This window comes from Theropithecus gelada, chromosome 11, assembly GCF_003255815.1.
Source record: "Theropithecus gelada isolate Dixy chromosome 11, Tgel_1.0, whole genome shotgun sequence".
Taxonomy (NCBI): domain Eukaryota; kingdom Metazoa; phylum Chordata; class Mammalia; order Primates; family Cercopithecidae; genus Theropithecus; species Theropithecus gelada.
In genome coordinates this window covers 109,730,224-109,750,698 of record NC_037679.1, presented here as the reverse complement: position 1 = coordinate 109,750,698, position 20,475 = coordinate 109,730,224, and the positions used below count along the sequence as shown (strand labels likewise).

The following is a 20,475-nucleotide window of genomic DNA, read 5'->3' as shown; positions in this document are numbered from 1 at the left end:
TACTAGAAAAAAATCTTCTCTATTCAGAAAATACTTTACCTCTTAGAATCTTTAACATGAAGTCAGTCACATGATGTAAAAAAGCCAATTAAAAGTCAATTAAGGCCAGGCGCGGTGGCTCATGCCTGTATTTCTAGCACTTTGGGAGGCCAAGGTGGGTGAGGTTGGGATTTTGAGACCAGCCTGGCCAACATGGTGAAACCTCATCTCTACTGAAAGTACAAAAATTAGCTGGGCATGGTGGCAGGCGCCTGTAATCCCAGCTACTCGGGAAGCTGAGGCAGGAGAGTAGCTCGAACCCGGGAAGCTGAGGTTGCAGTGAGCCGAGATCATGCCATTGCACTTCAACCTGGGCAACAGTGAGACTCTGTCTCAAAAAAAAAAAAAAAAAAAAAGTCAATTAAACATTTTTAATGGTGGAAGTCTTATCAAAGTTTTATATTCCGAATTTGTCTTCCAAATACTTTGAAAAAAGAATAAACATTTCAAAGGCTACAGGAATTCTGTTTAGAGGATTTGGTTAAACTAGCTAAAAACCTGGATAGCAGTTGCCCATGACATTTTAATTATTCTCTCTAAAAAAGATGAATTTCTATGTCACATAAAGACATGCATTTAAGGTACTATGATATATATTTTTGACTGAACTTTTTGCACAAGATGCATTTCTGAAATAAGTAAATGGAATATTTTAAATGTCATTTGTGAATCTATTTTTAAAGCAGTATTTAACATCTAATAGACCTCGTGTGCTACTGTAGATGTTCTTATTTACATGTAAAGGAGGGCATGCTATTTGTATCTCTTTTTTTAGTTGTGTGGGAGATGCAGTTATTTTCTGAGGGGAGTGAAGGAAAAGAAGGGGTATGTTATAATTTGAGGACATAGTTATTATGGGAGACTTTCTTAAGGAACCAAAAAGAAAGGAAGTATTAGTGAGCAGCGGTCAGAAACTAGTCAATACTGATAACAATGTATAGTGGTCCCAATAGGTTCATAATTACCTTAAAAGGAAAACAGGAAGCAAATATAGAGAAGATTGAATAGTCGTATGCCAGGGTAAAGAAAAGGCCCCTGCCCTCAAAGAGTTTATAATTTTATTCACAAACTAGAATTATCTATCTTAAAGTCCCATAGTTTTTAAGCTGCCTGCAGACAATTACAGTCTAGTTCTAGTGTATCTTGTGGAATCTTTATTTTTCAGATTGTCTTCAAGTACCTAGCTCCATGCTTACAGTTTATACTCCCAAATATTGGTTAAATTAAACCGGATGGAATCAAGTGCTAAAGGAAAAGTCATGCTTTTATTCTTCTTCCAGTGATGGACAGCAGAAGTTTTAGAGTGATCAAGATCTGAATTTAAAACCTGGCTCTGCCACTTAGGTGGTCTTGGGCAAGTACCAAGCTCTGAGCTTTTATTTCCTCTGTTGTAAAATCATGATTATCATACTTATTTCATAAGTTAGCTGAATGGGTAAATGACTCTGTGTGTGTGTGTGTGTGTGTGTGTGTGTGTGTGTGTGTACTACAAAAGTTTTATCAAATAACTGTAATTATCAGTATGGTTATCAAAACTAAGGAAAAGTTGAGATGGCCCCAAAGTCATAGAGATGGGAGTTAATATAATGGAGAGGGTTCCAGGTGATGATGGACTTCAGAAGCTACACAGGTGAATTTACAGTGTTATGATAGCCAGTATGGACCCATTTTAGGTTCTTGATCCCTAGAAGTGTATTGTCAATAGTTAAATCAAAATGTATTTAAACAGGATTAATCTGGAAATACTATTCAAGAGGTTGTGGGGAGGTACAGACCTTGAGAGTTAATCATACCTATGTAAACATTAATGAAGGCACTGTACATATCAAAATAAACCATATTCCTGCTTATGAAAAGTACCTCAACATATTTAGACAGATTGAAATCATACATGCATTCTGTGAACACAGTGGAGACAAACTAGCAATCAATAACAGAAAGATGAGTAAATCTCCAACATTGAGAAGATACGCAACACGCTTCTAAATAATCCATAGGATAAAGAGGAAGTTTCAAGGGAGATAAAAAATACATTGACTAAATGAAAATGAAAACAGAATATATCAAAATTTGTGGGACACAACTAAAGAAATTCAAAACTAACAGAAATGCAGAATGCCTTTGAGTCCTTTGATGCCATCAGTAGATTGGAGAGGACTAAGGAAAGAATCGGTGAGCTTGGAGGTAGGGCAATAGAAACTTTCCTAACCGAAGGCATAAGAAAAATGAAAAAACTGAAACAGAATATTTAAGAACTATGAGACAATTACAAAAGGTGTAACGTATGCAGAATGGGAATACCATGAGGAGAAGAAAGAGAGAAAGGATCAAAAGAAATATTTGAAATAATAATGACTGAGAATTTTCCAAAATTAATGACAGACATCAAACCACAAATCTTGGAAGCTCAAAATTAATGCCAGACACCAAGCTCAGGATAAACACCAAAAAATCTACAGACAGGCATGTCTTACTTAAATTGCAGAAATTCAAAAACAAAGGGAAGATTTTTGAAAGGTTGAGTGGTAACTTCACCTTACCTTTAGGGGATTAAGGGTAAGAATTATGTCAGACATCTCTTGAAAAACCATGTAAGCAAGAAGAGAGTAGAATGAAATATTTAAACTATTGGAAAACAGAAACAAAAATCACTTAGAATTCAGTATCCAGTAAAATTATCCTTCAAAAGTGAAGGAGGAGTGAAGACTTTCTCAGACAAAAGAACTGGGAATTTGCTGCCAGCACAGTGCCTTACAAGAAATGTTTTTTAAAAAGATGGATTTACAAATATTTTCTGCTAGTCTGTGGCTTGTCTTTTCGTTTTCATAGTGTCCTTTAGCCCATTTTTATTGGCTTGAATATTTTGCTACCAAAGTTTGATATTAACATATATTGTGCTTTAAATATTTCTAGAAATAGCATCTCTGCAACCAACATTTTCAGTTTAAACTTATTGAAAGTCTCAGGAATGGAGTGTTATTTTGTGTTCAAGTAAGTCACAAAGCATAAATATTTCACTGAAATGTAAATAGTAAAATCCATTATTTCAGGATTTGTATTTTCATGTAAAAGATACATGCTATCCTCACATAAATATGGTGGTATTAGGAGTAATGCCTGACTCTTCAAATTCAATTAATGACTCTGCACCCAGGAGAGCGTTCCTGATTTTTGTTGCTGTGTTTGTGTAACATTCTCTAAGGTTCTTTGTAGTGAGGAACAGATTACCTTTCCATGAGTCAGGACCCCGTCTTATTAAAAGGGCCACTGCTATAATTTCTTTAAGCTTCATCTTGGATTGTTATTAGCTTGGCACAGGACACTGGATAAATTATATACACACACATACACCCCCAAGAAACCCCCTGGTTTGAAAATGGAATCTATGAATTGGCTTCCGTGTCTGCTTTGAGAGTTATTGCCATGGTGATGAATAGTCTGCTGAGTTTTATGGTTGGCATGATTCTACTGGATTAGGTCACTTGTGTTTTCTTTCTATAATACCAGTTGACTACACTTTCGGTAAGAGTTAAAGTTCCATCACTAAGAAGCTAGTAGGGAGAATGCAAAACTAATGATTTAGTAGAATTAGCTACATCAATGCTTTTAATCTGTTGATTATTCCCTTTCAGTGCTAAGTAGCAGGGGCTTACTCATTTCATAGGGCTTTAAATCTTTCCATTGCAATCAGACCTGGTAGGGAATTATTCTGTGCTGCAGTTACAAGTTTTTCATCATTTATTAAAGCATTATGGGATAACCATCTTGATAAAAGCATCTTGGAAACTAGACCTATTTATTCCTTTTTGCGGGGGAGGATGGAGTCTTGCTCTGTCACCCAAGCTGGAGTGCAGTGGCATGATCTTGGCTCACTGCAACCTCTGCTTCCCGGGTTCAAGAGATTCTCCTGCCTCGGCCTCCAGAGTAGCTGGGATTACAGGCATGCACCATCATGCCCGGCTAATTTTTGTATTTTTAGTAGAGACGGGGTTTCACCATGTTGGTCAGGCTGGTCTCGAACTCCTGACCTCGTGATCCACCCACCTCGGCCTCCCAAAGTGCTGAGATTACAGGCGTGAGCCACTGCGCCCAGCCTTATTCTTTATTTTAATGAGTCAGAATTTTAAATACTTTGCCTTACTGTATTTACAAAAGTTGTAGCAATGGGTCAGTTGTCTTAAGTTAAATTTATTAGTATCTTCCAACATTAAAGGAAATACTAAAGTGTTTCAATTATGTTTAAAATAAAACACAAGTATGAGGAGTGATGGACACAAGTAAAACAGTTTGGGGTAATAAAATGAGTTGTTGATTTAGAGATATATACTATATACCAAATGGTCAATCTACTTGGGGATATAGTGAGAGTTAATCTACTTGGGATCATTGCTTCTAAAGCAAACCCAGTTGTGTAAAGTCCTACATATAAAGGTAGATATTAAATCCACTAGGGAAATAATCAGAACCCCAGGTGCCCAGGCTTTGTAAAAAATTTAAACAGTAAAACCATAGTCACCTGTACTTAACTTAGATTTAACTAAACAAATTCATAAAATTTCCTGAGTGGAATGATGGTTTCAGAAAGCTAGTGAATTTCAGACCCTGAAAAAATACTGCTCACTGAATCGTAGTCATTCTTAACTGTTTAACAATTTAAATCTAAGTTGTCATATGCAACAAGGTTTAAATTAGTACAGTTCTGGTTATGCTGTGTCTTTTCTAACTCATAACTTTCAGTAATGAAAATAGCTTTCTACATAATTAGCCTGAATTAGATTTTCCTCTCTTTCCCTTCTACATCACTAATGAAACTAGAGTAATCATTTCTGCTTCTAGGATGACTGTATGATTTCATTTATCCCTAATATAGTACACACTCCATACTAGACACTCAGGAAATCTTTATTCATTCTTTCAGGAGGCAAAGCAGGAACAGATTAGCTAATTACCAGCTCAGACCAAGTTAAGAATAATAAAGCTACAGATTATCACTTCAAAATTTGCCTTTTTGCCGTCTCACTATTTTAAAGAATGCTCGCTCTATCACTAATATCTCTGGCAAGAAAGCATTCCATGTGTATGTATATAAGTGTGTATCTTCATTTTTTGCTGTCACCACACAGACATCAGGCTTTTTCACAAAATCTGACCCCCTCTCTTGACCATTTTTTATAACTACCTGGCATGTATCACTACAGAGCTTTTGTTCTAGTCCTTCTACTTGGACTTTGGCAGATATTTGAACTCTGCTGAGCCAGTGCTATCCTCTTCAGGGATTTGTTTTTAAGATTTTCTTCCTTGCCAACCACAGAGACTGAATTTTATATCCCACAGACGAGTCTGAGATTTCCAGCCCCTTCCATAAATCCCATCACTCTGTCACTCTTGACAGTGTAATTATCCCTCTTGTTTCTTGCTGCTTTCCTGCTTGTAATCTTTGTTCCTCAACATGTCCTTCATCTGAAAAAAAGGCACCCAATCCTTCTTCCTTTGTCAGCTCTTTAATTTCTCTTGTGAAATAATCTTCAGATATCAGCTCCCCACAAAGCCTTACTGGAGGAGGAGTGGCAATTTGCTTCCTTAAATTTTTCTGTCTATTCAGTTTTCATGAGTGACTAATAACTAGCCATCATATTAAAGTCTTCTGATCTTATATTTAAGTATGATTTTTTAATTAGATTTATGTTTTGTTCAGTGTTTATGCTGTTCAGTGTATGCATGTGGTATGTGTATGCTTTTAATATGTGTTGCATGTGGTATGTGTATGCTTTTAATATGTGTATCTATACTTTTGTATGTAATACAGATAAACCTAAAGGCCAAATTCAACATCTCGTTTTTGAACCAATCAATCAGCCTACTGATGTGAGACAAATTTCAACAAATGCTTAAGACACATCTGATAAATATATAATAAAACTTGTATGTTGACAGAGCTTGTAAATTTTTAAAATTCATATTTTTCCATCTTTTTTTTCATTTCTGTTATTTGATGATGATGAATCAGGATTCTTTTAATGAAATAATGAGATCTTTGCAGGTCTGATGTTCAAGGTTGATACTGTGGTGGTGAGTGAATCACCATATAATGAAGTCCCATTGTGTTACCCTATTTTAGAATTTTTCATAAGGTAACAAAGGTATGAGAATTAAGCAGGATAGTGTAAATGAAGTGCTGTGTAAATTGCAAAATGTGTGTGCACACCCGCACAGATTTTTCTTGTTTTTTTTTTCTTTCTTTTTTTTTGAGACAGGATATCACTATATTGCCCAGGCTGGATTTGAATTCCTGTTCAGTCCTCCTGCTCAAGTGATCCTCCTGCCTCAGCCTCCCAAGTAGCTGGGATTACAGGTGTGAGCCACTGCATCAGCTACCTGGCTTTTCCTGAGATCTCTGAGAGTGATTTCAGGTGATACACAGTTAGTGGTATGAGATAAAACACATTGCTGCTAAAATTCCAGACAGTCCCCATAAACGAGTAGACATTGCTTCAGTTATCTAGCAGGTAAGTGTCAGATTTGCTGGCTTATTCTGGTTTATTGACACAGACCTGTGGACTTGTAGTATCCTATTGAAATGCAGAAGGACATTTACCTTGAATAAGAAAGTCCATTTTTTTTTTCCTAACAAGATACCTAGGAGTGAGTGATTTGTGGATGTTGAATTTTTTTCATTGTGAAATAATTCAAAATGACAAAGTGAACTGAAGACTCATTATTTTCATGCATTGTATGCTATTTTAAGTTTTAGGAGAAAAGAAGTTTGGAGATTGTATTTGTCTGTTTTCACACTGCTGATAAAGACATACCTAAGACTGGGTAATTTATAAAGAAAAAGAGGTTAAATGGACTCATAGTTCCATGCGGCTGGGCGAGGCCTCACAATCATGGCAGAGGGTAAAAGGCATGTCTTACATGGTGGCAGGCAAGAGAGAATGAGAGCCAAGTGAAAGGGAAAACCCCTTATAAAACTTTCAGATCTCTTGAGATTTATTCACTACCATGAAAACATTCTGGAGGAAACTATCCCATGATTCAGTTATTTCCCACCAAGTTCCTCCCATGACACGTGGAAATTGTGGGAGCTACAGTTCAAGATGAGATTTGGGTGGGGACATAGCCAAACCATATCAGAGATTGAAAAATTTTAAAAGTAAAGTGATATCCATACTTGCAGATATTGAGATGTCTGTAAACAGTCTCCCTTACAAAATAGAGCAATGCTAAGATAATTTTTATGGGAGATACACTTATGTATATCATATGTCTTTCTAAAATATCAATACATAAGACTCACACAAAGTGACTATTTAATATGTACTTATTATACCATAACAGCCAAAATTTGAAATACAATTAGAGCTGATTTGAATTAATTTCTATGATTTGACAACACAGAAAACTTTGATAAACTTTGTTCATATTCAGAAAAGCTACTTTTTCTTTCTGGATCTAAGTCTCATGTTTACCTAATGTTGAAGTCTTTGAAAGCAGACTTTTTGGTGACATTTGACACATACGTTATACATAAAGTACACAGTTTATCCTGGGAGCCTGAGATGAAAATTCTGAAAGTTCATAAATCTTAGGATTCACTGACCCAAAGGTGATGTTTTGATTTCATATTAAGAAGCCACAGAATTTTTCTGTTAAGTCAATGTGTACTAGAATATTCAAAGTCAATAAAAGATAAAGAATAATGACAGATGTCTCTATATAAATGATGTAATGGTGCTTTTGTACAAGTATAGTTAACCTGTTCGTTATCTTGAAACTTAATTCTGTATTTGCAGTAAAAATTAAGGTGATCTTCTGGGATTTGAGAGGTAGCATGAGGTTAATGGGTAAATTTCATCTTCTTGTACTGTCAAGTAAAGTATAAAATGACTTTACTTGAAAGTTGATCAAAAACTTTTGGTTTTGGATTAAGTATAATTGGAATAATCTATGGAGGTATACAGAAAGGATTACCACTTCATGAGATTTATAAAAAGATAAACAGATGTGGTTTTTAACTTAAGGATGTTATCGATAATACAGAAAGACATAATCTATAACCTTTTTTGAAGTATAGATATAGAATAGGTCTACATTAATTTTTTAACATAGAACTTGACATTGAAAACATAAATCCAAGATGTGTGTATATTTTGGTCTTGAGGAAAAATATTATGCATATTTATACCTTATACATATACAATGAAAAACCCACGCTGATGACTAACAAATGATTCCTATTGATCTAAAAGGAAAAAGATGAAAAATCAGCAAGAAAACATTGAAAACTTTAAGAGAAATGGTTTTAAAGAAAGGGTAACATCATTACTAAGCAAAGAAATAGTAATTTTTTCCTCTATCAGATTGAAAAAGTTGTTTTTTTTTTTTTTTTTTTGAGACAAGGTCTCACTCAGTTGCTCAGGCTGGAGTGCAGTGGCACAATCACGACTCACTGCAACCTTTACCTCCCAGGCTCAAGTGATTCTCCCACAGCAGCCTTCCAGGTAGCTGAAGCTACAGGTATGTGTCACCATGCTCAGCTAAGTTTTTGTATTTTTTGTAGAGATGGAATTTCACCATATTGCCCAGGCTGGTCTCGAACTCCTGGGTTCAAGCGATGCATCCCCCTCAGCCTCCCAAAATTCTGGGATTATAGACATGAGCCACTGTGCCCAGCCTTGAAAAATGTTTTTGTTTTTGTTTGTTTGTGTTTTTTTTTTTAAACAAGTGATATCCAGTGTTTTGGTGAGAGTGTAAGATAACAGAAAAAAAATTCTACTGGTGGCTGGGTGCTGTAGTCTGAATGTATCCCTCCATAATTCATATTTGAAACCTAATCTTCAATGTGATAGTATTAAGAGATGGGGCCTTTTGGAAGGTGATTAAGTCATAGAGAGCCCTCATGAATGAGATTTGTGCCTTTGTAAAAGAGGTGAGAAGGAACTGTTTGTCCCTTCTGCCATGTGAAGACACAAAGGTGCCATCTTTGAAGCAGAGAGCAAGTCCTCACCAGACACTGAATCTGCTGGCGCTTTGATTTTGCACTTTTCAGCCTTTGTTGCTGTGAGAAATAAATTTCTGGGTTTTTTTTAACAAATTACTCAGCATGGGGCATTTTTGCTATAGCAGTCTGAATGCACTAAGTTGGCGTAACATCTCTGGAGGGAAATTTGGACAGTGTATTAATAATGTAGAGATGGGCATACCCTTTAACATAGCATCTTCTTTAGAATTTTACATTAAGACAACATGCTGGAATAGGCATAAAGATTTATGTTCAAGGATGGCAGTTTTAGATTATCTTTTATTTTTTAGTTGTAGATTTTTATGATAAATATTAGCAATGTAACTGCTCAAGGAAAGATTAGTTACATAATTTTTTTTGGTGGGGGGGTAACTGTTTTAAATAGGCTGTAGAACAAGCTTGTCCAACCCGAGGCCCAGGACAGCTTTGAGCACGGCCCAACACAAATTTATAAACTTTCTTAAAATGTTATGATTTTTTCTTGCCTTTTTTTTTTTTTTGGTAGCTCATCAGCTATCGTTAGTGTATTTTCTGTGTGGCTCAAGACAATTCTTCTTTTATTGTAGCCCAAGGAAACCAAAAGATTGGACACCCCTGATGTAGAAGGCTTCAATGAGAAATCATAGTGCGATGGTCTTTTTGTTGTGACTTCTCAGGATACTTTGAGTTAAAAGGTTATAAAACCATACAGACAGTAGCTGCCTTTGGAAAAAAAAAGTTTATGTATGCATTAAAAAAAAAAACACTAGAAAAATATATAAAATGTGAAAGCATTTATCTCTGGCTAGTAGGATGACTCATGATTTTTGTTCTTAAAATATTTTTGAATGTTCTAACTTTCTGCCATGGATTTACTTTTATGATCAGAAATAATATTTGTAAAATATAATAAAAAATAAAAAAGTCTGATATTTGGTGCTGGATGAAACACTAGAAATCCTGCAGGCACTTCTTCTATTTGTTGTAGTAAAGTGTGCTTTTATTACTTTTAAGTTTTCTGGAAAATCCTTTTAACCTGATGCACAAGACAAAGGCAAACAAGATTGCTGTCTTTCACAAGAAATGGAGGATAAAATGTACTATTCCAAAGGATTTCCTCCCAAACTGATGGGCTGAGATGTAGAGCAGTGTGCCTTCTAACTGGAGAGCTGCTTGAGGGTTTGGAGATGAAATTTTCTGTCTATTGGTTCACAGAACTGGCTGCTTCCAGACAGTCACTTTTTTTTTGTTGAGCTCCACAAACCTCGTTCTTTTAGCTGAGTATTACGTAGTTTTTCCAGCATTGCTTTCTTTCCCTCATTACATCTGGGAAAACAGTTTGGAGATGAGCTACTGGAGTTAAAAAAATCTATTTGGTTTTATTTGTCAATTAAAAAACTATTTGGTGTGTGCTAGGTTTATTTTTGTGAGTGGGGAATGGCATATGACTGTATATTACAGACATGGGTGGGGGGGTTTCCTATAGACAGTGAATGGGAAAAGTTTGAGTCACTCTGTTGTGGTATTTGTGTTATAGTATTTTCTTGCTTTCTTTTCACTTTGAGTATATGTGGACATATTTTTGATTGCCTTTACCTATTATGTGCCAACTATTGTACTAAGTGCTGGGGATACAGTGGTAAACAAAGGCTGGCCCTTGCCCTCAAAAAGTATATATTCTAATGGGACAGATAGGGCAAAAATAAATGACATGCAACATCACCTACTGTAGTAAGTGGTCAGGAGAAAATAAAAAATGTCCTCACACAGAGATTAATAATGCAAGAGGGTGGGTTAGGTCTGGGGATAGATAATCTCATACAGCACTTTAAATATCTGGGCGTGCTTCTCTGAGCAAGTGGTAGATAAATAGGCTTAAAGGATGAGAATTGCTAAGGAGTGGAAAACTTGAGTTTCAGGCAGAGGGAGCAACATGCCCAGGGAGTCCAGGGCTGGGCCAAAGTGAGTAAGGAGGCAATGGAAAGAGACAAAGCTGAAAAGTGAGGCAGGGGACAGATCCTAAAAGGGCTTTTAGGTGACACTAAGAGGTTTTGATTTTGCTATAACGGCATTCAGACAACACTGAAGAGTTCTAAGTAAATAACATGACCAGATTTAAGGAACACCCAATTTTATGAGCACTAAGTGTATGATTATTTGTAACACTTAGCAGAACGTGACTGTCAATGAACCTCTTTTGCAGTATGCTTTGGTTATATCAGTAGTGTGACCACTATGTTCTTAGTCACCCTGGAGTAAAGAAGAGTTCTAGTTGGGCATAATGGCACGTCTGTAATCCCAGCTACTCAGGAGGCTGAGGCAGAAGGATTGCTTTAGCCCAGGGGTTCAAGTCTAGCCTAGGCAACATAGGAAGACTTTATCTCTTAAAAAAAGAAGTTACAATTTATCTTACCTCATCTGATCCCAAGTGTTATCTAGCAAGGGGGAACTATTTGAATTACTTAGAAGAGAAAACTCAGATGTGATTTTTTAAATCTACCATTTATTACTTATAGTTAATCAGGTACTATGCTATCCTCTTTTTGTATATTATTTGAAAATAATATGTGAAGAAGATACTCTTATTTTCATTTTATAGATAAGCAAACAGATTTAGTAATGCGGTCAAAGTTGTATGGCCTTAAAGTATGAAGTTGGGATATGAGCCTGTTTTGTACATGAACCTGAATTCTTTACAACTGTGTTCTACTGCCAATACTGATGATTTGTTTGTCACATAACACTAAATTGTATAGCCAGGAAAATAATTAAGGTTTAGATTTCAAATCCATGGCTTTTTGGCCATAACATGCCACCTCTTGACATTGTTGGTTTAATCTGTTTTTCATAGCCCCATGTCAAAAATAGAAGGGGATTAGATACCATTTTTAGAATTGTAATTAAGAGGTCTTAAACTATAATCTAAATAAAGGTTAAGAACGGGTTAGGAGAATAAGCATTTTGTCAGTTGAAAATAAACTTGAAAGGGATCCTTCATGTTTTGCTCAGCCAGGGTAAACCTTGACAATTTTCAGCCAAAGGCCCTAACTAAATTCTGCCACCTAGGTCAACTCTAGTCCAATGATATTCAAATAAATTAAACCATTTTAAAAACTGATATATCCTCTAGCAATTTAATATAGGTGTATCATGGTGGCATTCAGCTTCAGATCATGTGTTGCTGTAGTATCTTCTGTTTATATGACTGCATTTCTGTTATGTGTCACTGACACGGCTTGTCTGCTTTCAAGCCTCTTCTGTCACTCCTATTTACTGATAACATACAAGCTTCAAGGATCATTTGATGTGCAAATTTAATTGCAGGTTTTACTTTTAAAGGAAGGATGACATAAGCTATATCATTTTAACAACTATTTGCACAGCTTTTTCTAAACTGCTACTCAGAAAACAGGCATTTTTATTCTGTGTATTGTAAAGCTTCCTGACTTGTCAAGGCTGCTTGCTCAGTAATTATATGTAAGTATGTATGTATGTGTATATATATGTATGTTTATATATGTGTATATGTACATATATATGATGATGTTTTGCAGTGTTTCAATAGGTACATCCTTTGGAATTAAACTTGGGCATCTCCCCAGATTTTTTGATAAGAGGACACCTTATCAGCATTCACAGTTCCTTCTTTGTATTTACTGATTTGCCTCTTTCTCTTCCTTCCTTCCTCGCTTCCTTCCCATTGCTATATAGCACATGATTACAGGTAGGAGAGGTTAAGTCTCGCTACCTAGCTAATGTGATAATTTCCCTACAGGGTTTCAGAGTTAAGGTAAAACTACTCCGGAAAGGATTGATACTTCTATAAGAAATGCCTTTTTTTTTTTCCTTTCTAAATGGCACTTAAGAACCAGAAGCGCTCATGTTTTTAATAAACTGAAGTAGTCCTGTCATTTTGTTTTTCAGAGTTTAACTTTTTGTGGAAAGGACAGGCTTTGAGGACAACATTGTAAGTTTAAAAATGCTATTTTACAAGGACCTTCTAGACAATTCTTTTGATACGCGTTCACCAACATGTCCAGCTAGCTCATTTGGGAGAATATGAGACTCTTGATAGGCACTCAGCAAGCTAATTACAGAGGATGGGGGTTCCATTTGAGCCAGGTGAAACGAGGAAAGTCTAAGTAAAATCTTAATAATTATGGGAAATATTGATACTACATGCCAAAAGCTTTCATTTTCCCTGCTTCAATTCTTTGTACCTATTGTGTTTTAGCAGATTCTGTATTTAAATGGGAAAGTTTCAACAGAAATGGGAGGCTCTGTAAATATTGTTACTTAACAATTTGTAAGGTGAATTTGCAGATGTCCTCATAGTGACTCATAATTTTTCCTTATTCGTCATTAGGTTTTGTGACTATTTGGTTATTTCTTTTTTCAAATTTTATGTTGAGAAGTGTAAAACTGCTAGTTACTGTCTTCGAGCCAAAATCTAATTAGATAGGTTTTCTCCTTTTAAATTTGAGTTAGGAAAATGTTCCAGGGTATTGGATCTGAATGAGACTGTACAAATTGGTCTCACTGGTCTCATTTTACAGGTGAGGAAGTGGAGGCTGAGAGAGGTTAAGTTACTCACCAAAGGTTATAGAGCTATTAAGTGGCAGACTTGGTGCACAAACACAAGCTTTTGGTTTCCTTGTACTGAGGTCTTGACACTTTACAACTAATCTTTAGTTATAGGACATGAATGGAAATGAGAAATAACTTTTTCCCCCAATTTTTTTGTGTCTTGGTGGCTTTTTAACTGAAATTGTCAAATAAGATCATGTCTTATTGGAGCTATACAGTGATTTCTAGGTTGAAAATGACGTTTAAAATCCATAATCAAATTAATGTGTGTGGTGTTTCCCTTAATGCATTCCTAAACATTGCCAATTTAAGGCAGAACTACCATTTTGTTCATTTATATTCCCTGTTACATAATTTTGCAGTTCATCTTTCTCAAATCAATATTTTCCTAACTTAGACTACTAATGCCATCTGTACACTTAATTTATGGTCTCACTCTTCTAAATAACTTATGGAAAGAACGTATACTATTGGTCCTGCTATTTATATTTATTCACACCAAGAAATGTCCATTTCATTTTTGTTTTTTTCTTTGTTTTTTCTTTTTTTTTGAGACGGAGTCTCATGCTGTCACCCAGGCTGAAGTACAATGGTGCGATCTCTGCTCACTGCAACTTCTGCCTCCTGGGCTTAAGCGATTCTGCTGCCTTCACCTCCCAAGTAGCTGGGATTATAGGCATGTACCACCGTGCTCAGCTGATTTTTGTATTTTTAGTAGAGACGGGGTTTCACCGTGTTGCCCCTTGAACTCCTGACCTCAGGTGATCCACTCGCCTCGGCCTCCCAAAGCGCCATGATTACAGGCGTGAGCCACTGTGCCTGGCCCCCTTTTTTCGTTTTTTCTACCTTTAATCCTAGCTCTATAGCCAAACAATAGCTTCAACCCATACTGACTCATTGAATATTTTAACAAATTCCTGTCATTTACATGCCATGCACGTTTGTCCTTTTGCATGACTATAATTGTAGTTAGATATGATTCTCCCAAAGATGAGTCATATGACATCTCCTGTCCCTCTCCAGGTAAGTTGTTAAAGCATTTGGTTAGTCATTCTATCCATATGAATTTAACTAGCTTAGCATGTATGTAATTGAAATTTGACAATATGTAGTTTAGAGTGTTTCTTTAGAAACTTCTTTTGGGTTTCTTACTCCCACTGAAAAAGGTATTAAAGTTAGGAGAAGAAGGATTGGTTTAGAGAAGAGAAAGCAGAAAGTGGATCTTATGAGAAGAAGGAATGAAGGACCGATGAGGAATTGGGGTTGAACAATACAGGAACTGAAAGTGAAATTTTGCTTATACTTCCAAGATGAATGGATTGTGACATTGTTGATCGATTCTGCTTGGTTGTCCTAACAGCTTATGTAAGTGACCTCACATCATTTTGGATCTGATGATCTTAGCTGACAGATTATGTTACAGCCTATTTTGTCTGCCTCTATATTTGTAGTTACAAAGTATGGGAATATAGGGCAAGGTTACCAGTAAAGATGTGTGTGTGTGTGTGCAATTTCCAGCTTCCTTAAAGAGCTTTGGAAAAAAGTACAGTAACCAAATCTGTCACATTCCAAATATATAATATTTCATGTGACTATTTCTGGTAAACTGCCCTATAGTAGAAAACTGAAGGAATCAGCAAATACCTCATAAGCTTTGCTTAGATTGCCCCACATCATTGATATCCTGTGTATGTATATGAATGACTATGGATGGTTTACAGTCCATGCCATTTTTAAAATTAATATTTGGACAATGATTTGCCATATATCAGCCTGTGCCGGATTAGCCTTTTGTAAGACTTCATTAACATCTTTACTGATAGATAATTCAGGAGCCAAAGGTATATCAGAATTTTGTTTAACAGCAGGGTATTAACTGTACCTGTTAACTTATTATTAGGAAACTGTCTATTTCCAAGCAGCAACATTTTTTGACATTTAGCAGACCTATGGACCATTTTTAAGAGACAGTATCTTAAAAATGACAGAGATTGGAATTGACACTCTCAGATTTCTTTCAGGTCTCAAGTTTAGTGATACCTTGAAATGTTGGGTTGGAATTTTATGGTTATAGTGTTTATTTTGATTACATTCATTTTGGAGGGTTTTCTTCCTGCTACTTTTAATACTGATTTTCTCACCAGTGAAATTATATTAGTACTTTCTGCTGTTCTCTCCATTGGTTTCAAGACTTAATATTATTATCCTCTTCTTACTCCTTTCCGTTTCAGTGTCCTGCCATGTTCGTTTGTTTCCCTAATGTCCTTCTGTTGCAGTTTGGGTTCCCCAGAAAGCAGATTATGAGATGGAAATTAGTGTTCTGGAAAGTTTATTAGAAAGTGTTCTTGGGGGCCAGGCGTGGTGGCTCGCGCATGTAATCACAGCGCTTTGGGAAGCTGAGGCCAGCAGATCACCTGAGGTCAGGAGTTCGAGACCAGCCTGGTCAACATGGTGAAACCCCATCTCTATTAAAAACACAAAAAATTAGCCAGGCATAGTGGCGCACACCTGTAGTCCCAGCTATTCGAGAGGCTGAGACAGGAGAATCACTTAAACCCAGGAGGCAGAGGCTGCAGTGAACCAAGATTGTGCCACTGCGCTCCAGCCTGGGCGGCAGAGTGAAACTCCATCCCCCACAAAAAAAAAGAAAAGAAAAAAAAGAAAGTGCTCTTGGGTCAGCCGCTGTGGATGAAGGGAAGGAAGGAAACACTGTTGGGCCAAGGGGGATGCTGGGCTGCCGTGTAGTCTCAAATAAGATCTGACCCTGTGGGGTGGTGCTCTAATGGCACAGACTGGGTACGGTGAGATGTCTCCTCACCGTTGTCCCCAGTTGGAGAAAGGGGACCAAGGCTTTGTCTTCCACATGTCAACCAATCTTTGGTTGTGGGCTTCCCTGGGAAGGGAGTGTGATACTGGGTGAGGTGAGGCCATCCTGAAAGAGCTGACAGTTGAAGGTTGTCTGCAGGCAGCACCGCAGCAGTTGGGGAATCAGTCCTTCAGTCCTGAAAGGAGATGTGGGTGGCATGTCACAGTTTCCATTCAATCTTTTTTTGCAGAGATGCTGGAGATGGGAAGGAATGGCCCAGGGGATGGGTCAGAATTTTCAGGAATAAGGAGTTGCAACATACAGTGGTCAGGAGCTTGAGAGATGGTAGAGGACAAAAGTGGATGTAGAATAGGTTCTGCCAGACAATTGACTTCTGACATTGACTATTGGTTTTCTAAATACATTTTTAAAATTCTATTTATAGTGATGCTTTTCCCTTTTAAAATTATGGAAACCTGATGAAAACTCTGAGTGCAGTATACAGAGAATGTACTTTTTTTTTTTTTTTTTTTAACTCATTTCCCGTTTGCGCCAAGAATACTGCACTGGCAACAAGCAGCACTTTTTTATTCCAAATAAGAAATGGGTTCAAGAGATGGGTCCTGCTCAGTCACACAGGCTGGAATACAGTGGCATGATGATAGCTCACTCCTGGGCTCAAGCAGTCCTCCTGCCTCAGTCTCGTGAGCAGCTAGGACTGCTGGTGTGCACCACCACGCTTGGCTGGTAGCTGAGTTTTTTGTGGAGATGGGGTCTTGGTATGTTGCCCAGGCTGCTGTTGACTTCCTGGACTTAAGGGATCCTCCCACCTTGGCCTCTTAAAGAGCTGAGATTACAGGTGTGAGCCACCGTACCCAGCCTGTGCATATCTGTATGCAAATATAATTTGGTTTTATAAAACATACAGATATTTTAGTTTTATGTCCTTTATAGGCTCTTTTTTCTTTCTCCATTTCTTTAATAATTTAAATATACTTTTTTGGTGTCTTCATGTTAAAAATTAGTTGAGCACTCAATTTTCTGTTTGGCATATTTGTTAATAATCACAGTAAATCATTTTCTCACATATTTTGTAATCTCTAAATTTATAAGCTCATCTTCAGTGGGGTTGTTTTTTGTTTGGCTTTGTTTTGGTTTGGTTTTTCTACCCAAAGAAATTCCATGGGGCCTTGTTTATCTATCATCACTTTAAAATAGTTTTGTGTTTGTTTCTTCTAGATACTTTAGAGATTTCACTGGCCCAGGACCTAATTCCTTAGATTGGAGATTCTTCATTTTTTTACCAAGGAGATTCTCATACAAATAAGATTCAAATTTCAAAACTGTTGTGCCATAGGTTTAGGATTTTAATTTCTTACAGCATTTATAACATTTCTCCTGTCCTCTTCACCCAGATTCTCAGAGACAAGCTCCCTTGAAGTCTTAATATGACTGTGAGTGAATTTCTCCTCCCCTGACCCCACTACCACTTTTTAACTATGAGGTTAGACCTTTGAAGACAGCCCTGGTTTTCTGGAAGAATCTCAGTACCAACATTATACCTCATGTGTGCCCAGAGCCTCCCGTTCTGTCCCTGCATAAGTATCAGGACTGCTTTAGAGTTGTGAAGGTTTAATGGGGCTGGAAATCCAGCAGAGTGCTCTTTCTCTCTTGAGGGAGCACTTTCTTCCATTCTTTCTCCTTCAAGGGGCATCTTGTTACCAATTTCAATCTACATTTAAGTGCTAAAGAGACTCCAGTGATTATCCCCATAGCTCCAGTGTTGGCCACAGCTGACAGTGTATGCTTTTGTGCTTACCATTTGGGCCATCGGTTCTGGCTTTGGTTTGGCATCAGGGAATTATCTTTATTGCAAGTAAAGCTATGTATTTAATTTTGTTACACTTATTTTCTTCTTTTCTTAGTGTCTGTAGTGGGAAGTCTTCATGAGCTCAGTTGACCGTATTTCTGTATCTGGAATTCCTGTAAGTTACTTATTAACCTCTCTAAAATGGGAGTAGTAATGGTGTCTATCTATATAGCGTTAATTTAGACCACACAGTAAGCTTTCAGTCAATGCTAGCCAGTATTATTTGCACCACTTAAAACTTAAAAAAAAAATTCATCTTAGGCAAGAGTTGGAAGTGTAGTAGTAGCTACGTTTACTTACTTAACAAGAGGAGGAAATCTTAGTTAACGCCCTAGAGAACCCAAATCAGAAATTGTGTTCTGTACAGTACAATGCCGAAACTGACGCTTCGAGTCCCACCCTTTCTGACGCTGTGCCAAAGGTCACTTGGCACATAAGTAAACTGAGCGGAATGGCCTCTCAGTATTGCCTGGACGATTGCTTAGAGGAGTATTTCCTGGACTGTGTGGGTAGGTGAGTTTGAGTTTGTTAATATTTTCTTTGCTAAGGAGGGCTCTCAAAGGCATAATTATTGTAAAGGGTATTTGTAGACCTTGAAACGCGTAGCCATACTTTTAGTCCAAGTAAGCCCTTTGATTGCTTTTTAACTTCCCATTTGGTATTCCAAGTGGATTCTGAACTCGGTGAAATTCGTGGTAACCCAGTCTCCACAGGGTCTCGCTTCCTGTCTTCTGGCTTACAGAGCTGGAGATTCAAAGGATTTCTTTCCTTTAGGTCATGGTGTTTAAGAGAATAAATTTTCCCCTCGTATTATAGCTAAGAAGAGGTCTGTTGAGTATTACAAACTGGGAATCCGTGGGCATAATATATCAAATGTTTAAAAAAATTACTTTGAACTTAACCTTATATGCAAAACATTGATTATCTTGTAAATATTAACTGCTTTGGATTGTTTATACAATGTTAGTTGTACTATGAAAATTTGCTTATTAACCAGGTTTAGACTTCTTAGGTTGTTATTGGCTTTGAGTCCACAGATTTAACACTGCCAAATTTCTGTGTAAACATTTTGCTTGGGACCTAAAATGCAGTTGAATATGTGTATTTAAAGTTTTTTTTTTTAAAGCCCATGTATATTAATGGAACCTGTAAATGTTTCAATAGTCAATTAATGGAAGCTTTTAAGAAACAGCTCTTTCAAAATATTCAATTTTGTAATTATGATGTTTTAAATATCAAACTTGAGTTAGTGACAAACATATAATGTATGATATATAAAGATCTATAAGTAGTTCTTATTGATTTGTTACATTTAATCTTATTCAGAAGAAACTTTTTTGTTATTCTGTTACTAGTAATTAAGTGCAGGGCTATTTAAAAACAAATAAGAGCTAATAACATTGTACCACAGACTAGAGAGAAAGCAAAAGTAAATAACTGGTTAAGTCACTGTTTTGGTCTTGGGAAATGTAGTAGGTTCTTGAGTTTAGGTGCCATGGTTATGGCTGTTTTGATCCTTTTTTGAAATACATTCTTGAATGTGTTGATTTTCTTTTAATGTCTCTATTATTTCTTAAGACCCTTCTATGCTGTAAAGAGTATTATCAATTTACACAAATTTTAACTACCCACAGAAATATTGTATACAGCTTTTTTTGTAGCATAAATAGGTGAGGTTCCTCAAGATGCTTATGGCCTGGTGTATTCTTACCCTTGCTATAAAGCTTTGGTCAGCTTTAGTGGCCAAACTCTAAGGCAAATGGCAGTATTAATGTGGAGTATAAATCTCCATATATGTTCTTGGAATGGTATGTGAAATATTTTGTTCCCTGATCCACCTGTCCACACCTTTAGTAAGATACCCTTGTGTCTGCCGTACCTTGAGTTATAAAAGAGGTTTCCGTTTTTCAGCAACTAGACTTGGAAACAATTTTTTTTTCAATTTAACTTAAACAAATTGTATATAAGAGGAAATGACTATGGAAGAGATAATGCTGCTTAGTCTCATTTCTATGTAAATAGTTCTGACATAAATTGTATAGAGAAGTCTCCTTTTTAGTTTACTTTTCAGTGATGTCATTTGTCATTGAGTCATCAAGGTAAGTGTGAACCTTGGTGTTTTAAGGTGACGAAAACGAACTCATTACACTTTAGACTTTTGGCCAGGTTCTG

The 20,475-nt window shown here is 36.6% G+C and overlaps 1 protein-coding gene across 2 annotated transcripts in view; it reads left to right on the top strand.

The window, feature by feature from the left end:
• EPS8 (epidermal growth factor receptor pathway substrate 8) overlaps positions 1–20,475 on the top strand; it is a 169,402-nt gene that overhangs the window by 54,982 nt on the left and 93,945 nt on the right. The window contains exon 1 of one of the 2 annotated variants that reach the window (XM_025401809.1): positions 18,672–18,812. The exons of the other annotated variant lie outside the window; for it this stretch is intronic. The gene's annotated coding sequence lies outside the window, so the exon portion shown is untranslated. Of the gene's footprint in view, positions 1–18,671; positions 18,813–20,475 lie in introns of those variants that run through there. 2 annotated transcript variants of the gene reach the window in all.